Below are 8,629 nucleotides of genomic sequence, written 5' to 3'. Positions count from 1 at the left end.
CCCCCACGCTTAGCACAGTGCCCAGACATAGGCCGCTTGGTCCTTATGGGTAACTGCTGAACTGAGTGACGTGGTCAAGAAAACGATTTAGGGAGGGGTACCTGGGGTGGCTCAGTCGGCGAAGCGTCCAACTCTGGATCCGGCTCAGGTCACGATCTCATGGGTCCTGAGTTCGAGCCCGGGGTCGGGCTCTGTGCTGACAGCACAGAGCCTGCTTGGGATTCTCTCTCTCCCTCTCTCTGCCCCTCCCCTGCTCCTACGCACAGGTGCTCTCTCTCTGTCCTCCCTAAAATATATAAAGAAACTTTCAAAAGGAAACAGAAAAAGACTTAGCCGAGGCATGACTTCTGAGAGGGAGAATGAGACTGAGAGCCGGCAGGGCTCCCCCAGACCCCCCAGCTGCCTCCCTTCCCCACGCGGAGAGCCATTTGCAGCTATAAATGTTCAGTGGAACATGTGGTCTTTAATGCACGGGCTTGAGCTGCGCAAACAAGGTTGTAAAATGTCAAGGCAAATCAAGCCGGGATCCCGGGGCGGCCACCCTGACGTCACAGCTGGGGCGGGGCTTGCCCGGAACAGGCAGGAGGAGGCTCAGAGCGCACTGAGGGTGGGATGGAAAGAAGGGGCGATCTGGCCCCCACTGATGATTGATTGCTTCGGTTGTTTTGTTGGTAATCCTTTGCTCTGACATGATCAAAGATGGGCAAGCAGGCCCACATCTAGAACGTACCACGGTCAAGGGGCCGGGGGGGGGGTGGGGGGGGTGTTTCCCCCTCTTTTCCTCCCCCTCTGTGCAGGTACACAAGGGACCCGGCACTCGAAGGTGCTCGATGAGACCCTTGCCCTCCTGAAGATTACATTCTAGAGGGAGAAAAAAAAAACAGTCATACATAGTATCTGTATGAGGACGTGGAAGCGGCCCAAGGCTGGGGCTCCAGCAGCAGGTGGCCCTGGCCGTCTTCCCCTCCCCCCCTTCCCTCCACTGCAGACCAGGCAGCGTTTTGCAGACCACCGTCCTGCTGCCCAGCCTCAGCCGTGGGGATCCCTCACGGGATCCGGGCAAGGGGGTACAGGGAGCCCAGTGGGGCCGCACCACCTCATTCAAGACACGCCAGAGGGGCTGTGCATGGCACCCAGGGTGTTCTGGGGTGTTCAGGCACGCCTGGTGGAAGTTACCACAATTTGTAAGATGAGGGAGAGGGAGAGGGGTCCGAATCCTGGCCTCGGCCACTTAGGGGCGGCGTCACAAAACTGGGCGCTCCCGAAGCCTCCGTGGCACCATCTGTAAAACGGGGCCAAGCCTGGACTCCACCTCTCAGGGCGGCTGCAAGGATTGGATGAGATCCTGGCACGAAGTCAGCCCTCGTTTCGTGGCAGTTGAAATTACAGTGAAGAGTCTCTGATTTTAAGGTTCAGTGAACCCCTGGCTTGTCAGCTCTGTGAGAACGGGGATCTGGTCTGTTTGGTTCATGATTTTATCCCCAGTCACCTGGCACCCAGGGCCTGGCATATAGGTTAGCAATTTGTGTATGTGTGGAATTGCGCATGTGTGTGCGTGCGTGTGTGTGTGTGTGTGTGTGTGTGTGTTGGATGAATGAGTGAATGAACGAATGAATGAATGGCCAGGCTGACCGCTCTGTCCAGTTGCCCAAACCAGAATCTAGGATGTGTCCCTGCCCCCCCAGGCATCCCGCCTCCTGACCAGCAGCTCTCGGTCAGCCCCCGAGCCCCTGCAGACAGCCCCTCGCTCACCTAGAGTGACAGCCTCTGAATGGGTTCCTCCTCCCCTCCCATCTCAAAAATCTCATTTCCAGAAAGAAAAGAAGTTCATTAACCAAACCCCGGGCATTCTGCCGCAGGGCTGACCCATCATCAGGCACAAAGGAAAGTCTTATCTTAGTCACTTACAAAATTAACCACCAGGAACTTGGGCCCCACAGGCCACAGCACACCCTCCTTCCCAAGGAGCAGGGGGATGCACGGCGGGACCGGTGGTAGTCACCCACAGCCCTGGACTGTGGCGGAGCAGGAACCTCACAGCGGTCAGGTCACACTCGGACACCTCCTCCCCTCCTCACCCAGGACACTGTGAACCTGAGTCCAGCCACTCCTGCCTCATTAAGCAGCCGGCACAGGGCCCTGGGAAACGTCTTAATTAGGTGGCCACACTGGCTTGTGTAAATTAATTTGATAAAGATAATGAAGTTCAGCAGAGCAGAGCTGACCATGTTTCTGAGAGCAGCTGCCCTGAGGCCTGAGCTCTAGGAACCAGGATCTGGGGAGGGGTGGAGGGGTTTGCGGGGCGGCGCCTCCCGGGCTCGCTGCCCCTCCCCTGCCCTCCCACACACACCCCCACACCCCTGCCCACGCAGTTCAGCCTCTGGAGGCTGAAGGACCCAGGCTGTGGAGGGGGTGGGGCGTTATCCTTCTCCACGTGCCACAGGAATCAAATCACCTGACCTCTGAGAGCCTCAGTTTTCTCAGCTGTAAAATGGGTATGACAATCCTGCCTCCTAGCGCTGATTAAATGAGGTAAAATGTCCAAAGCATTTGGCCCATGCCTGGAGTTTATGGTGGGTCCCCAGTAAATCGTAGCAGTTATTTATATTACCGAAATAAAATAATGAAGCCGCCCCCCTCCCTGTCCTTGTGTGTCCATGGGGAAAATGGTTCTTTTGGATAAGTTGTTAACCCCTGATTTTCCTGAGCCCCTTCTCATTCTAGACTTCCTGCTCCCTTTGGGGTTCAGAGGGCTGAAGAATTTGGTCAAGGTCACACAGCCGGTAAGTGGTGGGTGCAAGATTCAAACCCCGTTTTCCTGGCCCCAAAGCAAAGGAAGGACAGCTGTGTAGACTTAGGAGTCTGCAGATAAGTGGGCTGGACCGGTGCCCGAATACATCCGATGCCTCTGTGTTCCCTCTGAGCCGGCTCTGCTTGCCAGTGTAGGCGGCTGCACAGGAGACTTAAACAACACTGAGCACACACTGGCCGTTGGTGGCGGGTGGAAGGACTGTGACATCGGGGAAGGATGTGACCTGGGGCTCAGGCACAGCTCTGCCAAACTATCTATGGCACCTTAGCCAAGTCACACCCCTTTGGAGACCCTTTCCCCATCAGTAAAGGAGAAGGAAAGTTTCTGACTCTGGACACTTTTCCAGCCCCAGTCATTCCCCAGATCCTCCCCTGAGTCGCCTGCTCTTTGGTCTGAGGATGCCTGAAATTTCTCCCCACGCCTTCTGCCTCCTGGCAGAGTGCCATCTCACGGGGGGCTGAGCACAAGGAACCACCTGCACCCCATCCCTCCCGAGAGCGGCAAGAAGGACTAAGTATGGACAGCAGGGTTCCCGGACTCTCCGCAAGGAAGTATCACGGGGACACGGGATCCTGAACGCAGAAGTTCCCCTCGAGATGCAAAATCCCCAAGCTGGGCTACATGATAACCTCTGATCAGCAAAGAAGAAGGACGATGACAGTGTGAAGGATTTTTTTTTTCCCTTGCTGTAAACGAGAGAGACGCATTGGGCGTCTAATTAGCAAAATATTAGGTAATTGGTGTAATCTGGGACTATTCCCTTTTTGACAGCTTCTACTGTGCTGGCCCATTTCAAGCCTGAGCTGCTGGTAACATCAGCTGATAATTGTAATACTGAAAATGAAAAATCAAATCAGAGTCATCGGAGGCTCCCATTAAATTGATTTAGGACTGGAAAAATTAATGGGATTTCCCCTGCCTCCCCCCACCCTCCCCCCCGCCTTGCCTCCTCCCTGCCTGGTCTCTGCCTCGCTCTGCCGCACAGAGAGAGAGAGGGAGAGAGGCTCGTGGATGGTTGGGGCTCTGCCACTCCGCCTCTCACCTGCTGTCTCCCTGCAAGATGGCCAGGAACCACCCCCCTGAAAGCCAGCTGTGGGAGGTCAGTAAGAGAATGGAGGGACGTACGCAGCCTCAGACAGAGCAGGTGCATTTTTCCTCGCCTTTCCCAGGAGCACCGAGCCCCTAAGATGAGGCACAGAGCAGCCTCTGCTATTTCTAAGTTTGATGAAGCAAGGAAATAGAGTCAGTCTGATGTGTGTCCCATCAGTTCCAGTAGACAGAAATCAACCCAAACCAGCTTAAAGGGAAGAGAACACGCATTGGCTCATGAAACCGGGAAGTCCGGCGGGAGAGCTTGCCCGGAGACGCCGAGAACCCAAAGGTGTCGCCCCACCTCTTCTGTCCCTGCCTCCCCTCCTCCCCTCCCACCGCGGCTAGGATCGTTCCACACTGAGCTAGGGTAGGGATGGGTGTGTGGAACGCGGCCACAGACAGCTTCCAGGCTTACGTTCTCCCGGGTTAGCAACCCCGGAAGAAACAGAGCTGTTCTCTCCCAGCATCCGTACATAAAGCCCAGGCAAGGGTCCCCATTGGTCTTTCTAGAGACACGCGCCCTTCTCTGCCCAATCACTGTTGCCCAGGGTGGGGAGGAGACATTATACTGACCGGACCTGGGTCCCAACCCACCCCTGTGAGTGAAGGGACAAGGTCTGATCGTGACCTTGCGCCCCACGGCGGGAGCAGGTGAGGCAGCATCCCCAAAAGCATGCTTTGACTACCGGAAGAGGAGGAGGTGTGTGGTCAGGAAACGAACCGCCCCCAAACTTAGCATCTTAAAGCTTTGCCACGATCTCTCATGATGCTGCGGGTCGCTGGGAGCAGGTGGTTCTCCTGTAGGACAAGACCGGGTCTGGATCTGTACCTACCTGGGGACTCGACCAGGCGGCGTGTCACAAGATGGATCCACGGCCTGCGTGGCGCCCCCGTGGCCAGGGCTCTCTCTCAGGCCCTGTCTCCACACGTGTGTCCTGTGGTCCCTCCATCAGGGCAGCTGGACCGCTCCCATGGCAACCCAGGGGCTCCCAGAAGCACAAAAGCAGATGCCATCAGGCTGACGGGCAGGGTCACTTTCATCACATTCCCTCCTTAAAGCATAAAGGCCAACCGAGACTCAAGAGGAAGGTACGTAAACTCCGCTTCTCAATGGGGGAAGGGACAAAGAGTCTTCACCGTCTTTTGTTGTTCTTATTTTTTGAGGGGGGGAGGAGCAGAGAGAGAGGGAGACACAGAATCGGAAGCAGGCTCCAGGCTCCGAGCTGTCAGCCCAGAGCCCGACACGGGGCTCGAACTCACGAACCCTGAGATTCTGACCTGAGCCGAAGTCGGACGCTCAACCGACTGAGCCACCCAGGCGCCCCTAGAAGCTTCACCATCTTTAACCACTCCCCCCGGGAGGGTGGGGCAAACAGTGGCGAAGGGGGGATACCCATCCCATCTGTGAATGAACTCAGGAAGTGCTCCTGGGGACCCTGCTCGGTGTTCGGTCTATGCCAGGGGCTGAAGTTCCTTCCCTCAAAGGGAGACACCCCACCACTCCGTCCCTGGGGACGGCTTGTGACGTGGCTGTGGTACCTTTGTTGCTATGGAAACCAAGCCATTCTAGAGGCACAGGTGCCCTATGGCTTCCTCCTCAGGAGAAAGTCCACTGAAACACAGGAAAGAACGAGGAGAGGGCTTCTGTCTGGCAGAGAGAGAGAGAGAGAGAGAGATGCTCTTGGAGCTGCCAAAGGCTGGGTTCCTCGCTCTGCCTAACCAGGGCTGGAAGGCTCTGGAAATAAACTGGCCTGTATCTGAGTCTCGGACCTCCAAAGACCAATCATGTGGCCTTGAGGGGGTCACCTCGCCTCTCCACACTTCCATTTCCTTATGTCTAAGAAGGGTGGGATAACAACCCACCTCGCCAGGGTCTAAGGAGAAAATGGGCCAAACTGTGCGAAAAGTCTAGCACGGTGCCCGGCGCAGAATAGGTCCTAAATGATGATAGGGCAGAGGGGTTTTCATCACTGCCCACTGTATGTACCTGTTCGAGGTGCTGCTCTGGGCGGTGGTGGACACTCCGTCCTTTGTACCCAGATGCCCGAAGTTCTCTCCCCCACGTCAGTCCCGAGTGTCCCTAGAGAGAGCTGGCGGGAGGCCCTCCCTGGTCGAACCATCTCCGGGAGACCGCCAGCCCTCTGAGCGCCTTCGTCCCAGCCTGTGGGCTTCAGGCCGGCTCGGGGGGAGTGGGGCTCAACATACGTATTTCATTTTACACGCGTTGAGTTCGGGCCCCTTGAATCTCACATCCGGAGACACATGCAAATGAATGCAAATGATGCCCTGAGTTATGCAAAACAGCATGCAAATGCATGTCCCCGGATTCGCCACACAAGACGACCCGGTCACCTAATTTAGCTGAAACAGCAGGGGAAGAAGATCGTGTCTGTCCATCGTGTCTTAGTTAGGTTCAGGCTGCAAAGAACTCAGGAGACCTTCTGGAATGGAGCTCAGGGGTCTCCGGCCACACCTGGGCCACCGGCACCCAATCTCTAGGACCAGAAGCCCTCGGGCCTGGCTCTGCCCGCAGACGCTGGCTTCGCAGTGTTTGTAAAGCTGGACCTTCTGACCCCCTGACCTTCTGAGGGGAGGGCACTCGTTTTAGGGGCAATCGCTGGGGCGGGGTGCTTGAAGGTCTTAGCTCTCTGACCTTCCGCAGCTCCCTCTGATCCAGGTAGAGGGAGCGACATCGCCAGGCTACCGAGGGTAATTGCCACAGGGCAGTGGCTGGTATCGTGCAGGCCCAGCAATACCCGTGGCAAGGTGACTTTCTCCAGCCGCTCCTGAGCCCAGTGCTCCGTGTAGGCCTCCAGGTGACCCCCTGCAGCAGAGGACCCTGAGTCTCCCTTTCCTCCAGGTGGGCCCTGAACAGGGCGCTCCCGGCTGCCCCCGCCCACATACAGCCACCTGCTCGCTGCTGATCAAGCAGCGACACTGACATCCTCACACTGAGTGAGCAGGCCCCGGGGGCTGGGCACTGTATACACATCGGCTCCTTGACCTGGGACGTCCCGTGACCCTGGGACAAGGGCCTCCAAGAACCTCATCTTTTCAAACCTTTGTTGCCCGTGGGCCGTGAGGCTGGGGGCTCAGCCCCGGGAAGCCAGGGACCGCGTGGCCTCCTTGGCTGCCCAGGCGCCGGGCCCCGGCGGGAAACTGGCTCGCCGTGGCCAGCAGGAGACGCTTGCGGACGGGCTGAAATCTACTCCGAGGCCGTGCGCGCTCAGACTGAGGCCCGTTTTCTGCAAACGTACACGGTCTCTTTTCTGGACCCATTAAACAGCCCACGACAGGATGTCGACTTATCGGTATGGTGGTTACCGCTCTTTGCCATTGTTTGCCCAAAAAGCTCGATGAGCAGCTCCAGCATTGGGGCCCCCCAAGCCAGCAGAGCTGATAGAAGTTTCTGCACAAACTGCTGTGCTCTTCAAGCTGGCTGGAGCAGAGCTGTGCCTCTCTAAAGAAGGTACTGGAGGGGCCCAGCAGGCCCGGGCATTTACCACTCTAAGGAGGAGCATCTAGGATACAGACACCCGGCAGGGCTCCTGTGTGTGATGATAATGATCAAGTTGATGAGGGCTTCCTATGGGCCAGGAGCTGCTCTGAGTAGCCTACATAAATTAACTCATTTTATCCTCCAAACTGCCATGCACACAATGCCGTTAAAGTCCCCCACGTGCTAGAAAGAAAGACCAAGGCTAAGGGTTTGCAAACATTCCGTGGCTCGGATCCGCACTTGCGCCCCTGTTCTCATCCAGGGTCCTCAGGCGGCAGAGCGGAGGGGTGGGGCCAGGGAATGGGCCCCAATTTACCACCAAGGTTGGGGGGCGGGTAGGGCTGGGTCAAGGGTGTGGGCATTAAGGCTGTAGCCCTGGGGTCCCCTCCTGTGCTGTGCGACCCTTGGCAAGTGACTTCACCTTCCCGAGCGGCCGTCTTCTCATCCGTAAAGCGGGGGGTTGAGGAAAGAAACCCTCTGGGAGTATTGGTGGTGATCCTTTGTGAGCGAGGGGACAAGGCACTGGACACGGCGCCTGGACCCGGAAGAAAGTTTGGCACGCCTGGACTAGTATCGGGCAGGACTTGAGCGCCCAGAGGTGCAGGGACCCGGGAATCCCACGCAAACCAGCGACAGGGCCAAACCTAAAGCCGCGTCTCCCAACTTGAGGCCCGGAGCGCCCTCTGCGCCACACACCCTGACGCACCTGTCGGGCCTGGCTTACAGGTGCCCCGCGCACCTGTAAGAACCTGTTCCCCGTGGAGGGGGAGGCAGCTGTCGGCCTCGCTGCTCACCGGGAAAGGTTTGTGGTTTCTGTTGATATGAAGGGAAGACGAGAAATAGCTTGGGTAATTATATTAATTTTCCTCAATTTACACATTCTTGCTATTTGCCATTTCCCCAGGAATGTGCAAATGAGGAGTTTAAGTGGTTCAGCAGCGCTGTAATTGGGTCGGCATTGTTGAAAAAAAGTTTCCGTTGTGTGTCTCATCATTAGCTGTCTTCACGGTTGAGGGTCCTGTCTCCCCTCTCGGACTGGGAGCACTCCGGCCCAGGAGCCTCCACCATCTGACCGGAGAACCTTCCGAGGACAGAAATGTATCTCCCCCGTCAGACGAGGGTCTCCTTCTGCGCAGAAACTCTATCTTTCCCAACAAACTGGCAGGTCCCTGAGGGTGGGGCTGGGTCTCCCCCCTCCGACTAGCAGCTTCCTTATCAACCTAGGT

This window comes from Acinonyx jubatus, chromosome C1 (assembly GCF_027475565.1).
Source record: "Acinonyx jubatus isolate Ajub_Pintada_27869175 chromosome C1, VMU_Ajub_asm_v1.0, whole genome shotgun sequence".
Taxonomy (NCBI): domain Eukaryota; kingdom Metazoa; phylum Chordata; class Mammalia; order Carnivora; family Felidae; genus Acinonyx; species Acinonyx jubatus.
Note: the sequence above shows the minus strand (reverse complement) of the source record.